We start from the raw sequence: 6,416 nt of genomic DNA, 5'->3' as shown, positions 1-6,416 counted from the left end.
TACTCAGAGTTCATTGTTTCTCACCACGGAGGAGGATGGCATTTTTCATCATAGGTCCTTTGGAATTTGTCTTGGATCATTTCTTGATTATAGTAGCTAAGTCTTTCATGATTGATCTTCTGTATAGTATTGCTGCAGACAATGTTCTGTCTGGTTCTATTCACTTTACTTTGCATCAGTTCATGTAAGTCTTTCTGAAACCATTCCCCTCATCATTTTTTAGTCCATCACAATCATTAACACAAGTTGATAAGCTATTCCCCAATTAATGGGCATCCCCTCAATTTCATACTCTTTGTTACCACAAAAAGAACTTCTGTAATTTTTTTCTATACATAGTTTTCCCCCCTTTTCTTTGGTCTCTTTGGGATATAGAACTAGTAGAGAAATTGTCAAAAGTTATGCATAGTTTTATAGCCATTTGAGCCATTTATAGCCAAATTATTCTATAGAACTCATTGAGTTCTACGAGTCTTTCCAGTGTGAAAGTGAATCTTAAGTCATGTTCCTGGGCAGCTAGGAGGGACGGTGGATAGAGCATCAGCCTTGGAGTCAGGAGGACCTGAGTTCAAATGTGACCTCAGACAATTAATGATTACCTAGTTGTGTGACCTTGGGTAAGTCACTTAACCCCATTACCTTGCAAAAACAAAGCAAAACAAGGAAAAAAGATTCATGCTCCTAATTATATATAATTTATTGTTTACAGTTCTAAGATATTGTGATCTTCTCTAAGATTCTTTGGTCCTCATTTCCCTCACCTATAAAATGAGAATAAGAAAAAATTATTATATTTAGCACTACACTTCTAAATTTAATGATCCCATGACCCTTTTAGTTCTAAAGATCTATAATTTTGTTCTTTCCTTAATTTCTATTCTTTTAATTTGCTGACTGAGCAAGGACCCTTCTCTTGTCTAGACCTTAAGTTCTCTATTTTTTTAAATGATGGAATTTTAGTAGATTTAACCTCCCCCTCTCGGCTTTACCATTATATATGATAGGGTCTTAAAAGGTAAAAAAAAGGAAACCAGCTCATAGAAGGAATTGGGGGTGGAAGAAGGTACAGAGAAGGGACCAGATTTCTCTCTCTCTCTCTCTCTCTCTCTCTCTCTCTCTCTCTCTCTCTCTCTCTCTCTCATTCTCTGACACACAGATACACATAGCGACACACAGACACAGACACAGACACAGACACACACACACACACACACACACACACTCCTTCTAGAGTCGAAAGAATAACAGACTTAAGGTTAGGTGATCTTAGTTTGACTTTTGGCTTCAATATTGCCCTTAGATTCAGACCTCAGGTACCCAAGCCCGAGAGGATAGTATCAGAGGCTTCTCGGAACTCTAATGTCACTCAGAGATCTGTCTGACCTGAATCAAGGAAGGATACAAACATCAACACCTGATTTTAGAATTGATCATAAAACCATATAAGCTACTATGATCTATATTTCTGAACCACTCTTACCACCTCAAACTGGGCCAAGACAGACCTGGACCTCCTCAGATAAGTTTAAACTCTTGGGAAGAACTACCATAAGACCTCTTCTTAGCAGGACTGAGCTAAGTCCATCCACTGCCTCTGATGCATACTAACTGTGTGATCCTGGGCAGATGACTTCAGCTTACTGTTCCCCAAGTTAATTATAGAATAAATGCTTTTCTATATGGAATTTCCTCATGGAGAGTTCTTTACATAAATGTAATCATAGGTTGGGCCCCAAAATATGTTGTTGTTGTTATTATAGAAAAAATCTCTGGTAATATCCTTGCCAAGAGCTTCTGGTATGGGGATTCTTGGTAGCCTGAACTGTTCTCAGACACCCATTGAAGAAGAATTCACACCAACACCTGTGCTGACAAGGGGCCCACTTGCAAAAAAAAAAAGCTAGAGAAAGGAATTGTCATCAGGCCAAGGGGCTGGAATTTGGCCCTGATAGGCCAGCAGCTGAGAAACTCTCCTGTCTAGGCCAACTACCATGGCCTGACTACACAGCTTGTGGGGATCCTTGGCAAGCATCAGCCTGGCCTAAGGCTGAATCCACCTCTTCATCACACATCACAACCCCTAGGAAGGAGGGAAAGGGCTAGGGGGCCCAGGCATCTCAGCCCACAGCTCTTCAGAGATGGAAGGAGAAAAACTGCAATCTAGTCCCTTTTCTGAAGCAGATATACAGAGACAGGGCCAAATCCTGACTTCTCTCCCCAGGTCCAGATCCATTTTCAAAATTCAAAATAACCTAAATTTCTATAGGTTCTAGAATCATAAAAGACTTTAAGATCATCATTTCATTTGATCCATTTTTTCCACAAGTTGACAGATTTTTAAATTGTAATCTTTTTATCCAAGTCAAAAAAGCAAATTACATACTCCAACAATTGAAAATAAGGAGAGTTTATACTTCATAAGCATTAGACATTGTGAGGCTCACAAGATGGTACTTGTATAGACCTGAAAGGAACCTAGACATTGCCTAATCAGCTTCTCTTCCCTCCCCAACTCCCATTTCATAGATAGGAAAACTGAGAGCCAGAGCAGGGAGCCACTGTGCCTATGTTTCACACAGCCAGTAGGTAGCAGAGGCAAATGGGTATACAGTGAATAGAGCTGTGGACCTAGTCTAGAAGACCTGAATTTGAATCTAGCCGCAGACACTTAACTAGTTGTGTGAAACTGGCAAGTCAGTTAACCCCTGTTTGCCTCCGTTTCCTAAACTGAAAAATGGGGATGATAATACTTCTAGTGTGCTTGTGAGGATCAATGAGTCATTTGTAAAAAGCATCTAGCGCAGTTCTGGGTTCATTGTAGATGTTCTATAAATGCTTATTCCCTTCCACTTCCCTCATCTTCCTCCTTCATACTCTAATCCTCTTCCTTCTCCTTTGCTTTCTCCTTCCCTCTTCCTATTTCTTATTTTTCTTTCTCCTTTGCTTCTTGCTTCTCCTCTTCTTTCTCTTTCCTTATCATTCTCCTCTTCCTTCTCTATACAATAAAGATTAGCCCCCAGGCCCTACCCTGCCCCCTTAGGAGGTGTCTGTGAGGAGTTGACATACTAGAGGGGTAGCATTGATGTGGGTCCCTCAGCTTTTGGGCTCTTGTGTTGACTGAGAGAATCCTGCAGATGTTGCCAGAGGAATTGGCTCAGTGGCCAGTGAAGGTAAACAGCACCGTCTAACACAGTGCTTGATTTTCCAGGCTTCCACACCCGCCTCATTTCTATGCACTCACTCATGTGTGAGGCAGTCGATTGCCAGATTTCACAGACCTCTGGAGAGGTGCATTCCACCCTGTCTGTGCTCCAGAGCAGAGAAATGGGGAAAGGGGGGGGAGGGGGCGAAAGGGAAGGAATGGGGGCTTACAAGGCCCTTTCTTTAGAGACTCCTAACTCCCACCCTCTGTATGCTGCTAAGACCAAGCCATCCTAGGTAGATACAACCCTTGTCTATTTTTTCTCACTTTTTAAATTTTTTATTTTTTCATTTTATTATTTTTCCAATTACATGTAAAGACAGTTTTCAATATTCATGCTTTTGCAAGCTTTTGAGTTCCATATTTTTCTACCATCCTCACCTCCATCCCCCTCCCCATAACAGTGAACAACATAATATAGGTTGTACATGTATAATCATGTTTAACATATTTACACATTAGTCATGTTGTGAAAGAAAAATTAGAACTATGAGAAAGGAAGAAAAACCATAAAAGAAGTTTTAAAAAATGAACCTAATATACTTTGCTCTGCATTCAGACTCTAGTTTTTTCCTCTGGATATGGATAACATTTTCCAAAACAAGCCTCTCAGGATTATCCTTGATCACTGAACTGCTGAGAGGAGCTGCCTCCATCATAGTTGATCATCTCTCAGTGTTGTTGACGATAGTACAATGTTTTCCTGGTTCTGTCCACTTCACTTAGCATCAGTTCATGCAAGTTTTTCCATTTTTCTGAAGTCTGACTGTTCATGATTTCTTACAGAGCAATAGCACTGCATAACATTCATATACCATAACTTCAGCCATTCTCTAATTGACAGAAACCCTTAGCTATTCAATATGAAAGCAGGTAGGTATACCTGCTTTTGGTTCCTCCTCCCCCAGCCCTACCTTCCCATGACCACAAAAGTGTTGGGGAGGTTTCTCAGAGAAGGTTCCAATGAAGTTTGGTTTCCCTAGGACACACTATTGCATTCTATTAGATTCCTTGGACACAGTGGCTCCAACCACACTTCACTGAGTAGTCAAAATAGCTAATAAATATCTAGTGCTTTATATATATTTGTCTAGACATAGCTTACTGGTCTAATGCATTATAGCAAATTCAAGCAAGTCATGGACCCTTTTCTTATCCTGCCTTGTTATTGGGTTGGATGGTTCTTGTTTCTATCCTGGATGGTTCATTTGGATACTACCTTCATCTCCTGTTGTGTCTTTGCTATACTGAAATAGAAAGAACTTGGAGTCAGGAGACCTGGATTCAAGTGTTAGTTCTGACACTTATAATGGACATTATAATAAGCAAATAACTTCTTGCTGGGACTCAGTTTCCTCCTCTATTAAAAGGAGGGGGGCTATAAAAATCAAGAGAAAGACTGAAGAGAATATGGCATATAATTACAAAGAAATACTATTGTATAGTAAGAAATAATGAATGTAAGAAATTTTGAGAAATGGAAAGACTTGTATGAATGGATGCCAAGTAAAATAAACAGAACCAGATGAATTATGTACACAATGATGAATAATATATAAGGGGAAAGATCACTATAGGGAATCCAGACATAAACACATCTTCCTTCTTTGACCAGAGAGGTAGGGACTGTGAGAAGAGAATGTTGCATGCATTGACAGTTGCCATCATTGTATCACTTAGTTTGCTTCACTAATTTTGTTTCTTTGTTGTTGTTGTTCAGTCATGTCTGAATTTTTGTCGAACCCATTTGGGGGTTTTCTTAAGAAAGATACTAGAGTGGGGCGGCTAGGTGGCGTAGTGGATAAAGCACCGGCCTTGAAGTCAGGAGTACCTGGGTTCAAATCCTGTCTCAGACACTTAATAATTACCTAGCTGTGTGGCCTTCGGCAAGCCACTCAACCCCATTTGCCCTGCAAAAACCTAAAAAAATTAAAAAGAAAGATACTGGAGTGGTTTGCCATTTCCTTCTCCAGTTCAGTTTACAGATGAGGAAATAGAGGCAAACAAGATTAGGTGACTTGCCTAGGGTTGTATAGCTACTAAATGTCTGAGACTGGATTTGAACTCAGGGAGATGACTCTTAATTCTGGGGTGGGAAGCTGAGTCTAATCAGAAATAATTGTTCAGTAGTACATCAGTACAACCTGAAGAAAAAAGGAAGGGTTTCTCTCTAAAGTACTTTTAGTTCTGATTATTTTTGCTCTCTTAGGGACTGAGGGATACAGTGTGAAACCCACTTGATTTGTAGTTGGAAAGCATAGCTTGAATTCCATCTTTGTTCTTTACCTTAGGCAAGTAAGTTCATTGTTTTGAGTCATGTTTATTTTTCTGAACATTGTTTCTATCAACCCTGTCAGGGCTTGGATAAAGAAAGTCCAAGATGCATGCAGTTACTCAAGACCAAGCTTTTGTACCTGTATTTTTACAGGTAAGAATGCATTTCATTGACTCAGCTAGAGAGAAGATGGCAGTATGGTTCAGTGGAAAGAGCATTGAATTGAGAGGCAGAGGACCTGAGTTTATATCCTAGTCAAGGGGAATCTCTTGGGGAAGATTTGGAATGTTTCCATAGTCATTACTAGCTATATGAGCTTGGGCATATCGCAACCTCTTAGAGATTCAAATAAAAGTAAACGGTTGGATTGGATAATCTCTGAAGTCCCTTCCACTTTTATGATATTTACCATATCTAATTTGTACTGCGGTCTGTGATGAGAGAAATACCAAGGTGCCTGAGACATGGCCCCTACTCAGAGGAGCTTAACCTCCAGTGGGAGTGTCACACATGTATATGTCTTACCTGGAACATGTAACTGGGACAGATAAAACATATATACAGATAAATGAAATATACTGTGGGATGTGACAAGTGCATAGGAGTAAAGAGGGTTCTGAGCTCTGATGAAGGAGGGATCCCTCTGTCCTGAAGATTTGGATTTAAGTAATATAATCTCAAAACAAAAGAACAAGGCCTGATAGCTAACTTGCCAGTAGGCAATGTGTCTTCTTGTGAAAGGTGAATCTTTGCATGACAATGTTTCTCTTTAATTATTTCACACCAAATTCTGACTTTTGACTCACCATCTCTTCTTTGAAGGGGAAGACAGAACGTATGGTTAAATGATTTGCTTGTTGGTATCGTTCAGTTATGTTCAACTCTTCATGACTCAATTTTGAGTTTTCTGGACCAAGATTCTGGAGTTGTTTGCTATTT

The 6,416-nt window shown here is 39.8% G+C and overlaps 1 long non-coding RNA gene across 1 annotated transcript; it reads right to left on the bottom strand.

Annotated features, from left to right (window-relative positions):
* Positions 1-681: 681 nt before the first annotated feature.
* LOC141515819 (uncharacterized) lies at positions 682-6,416 on the bottom strand. The gene is made up of 2 exons (XR_012476559.1): positions 6,284-6,416; positions 682-761 (listed from the first exon to the last, which is right to left on the bottom strand). It is a non-coding gene; the product is annotated as an uncharacterized LOC141515819 (long non-coding RNA).

The sequence above is a fragment of the Macrotis lagotis genome, chromosome 1 (genome assembly GCF_037893015.1).
Source record: "Macrotis lagotis isolate mMagLag1 chromosome 1, bilby.v1.9.chrom.fasta, whole genome shotgun sequence".
NCBI lineage: Eukaryota > Metazoa > Chordata > Mammalia > Peramelemorphia > Peramelidae > Macrotis > Macrotis lagotis.
The sequence above is the reverse complement of the archived record's forward strand: the minus strand, read 5'-3'. Positions and strand labels throughout refer to the sequence as shown.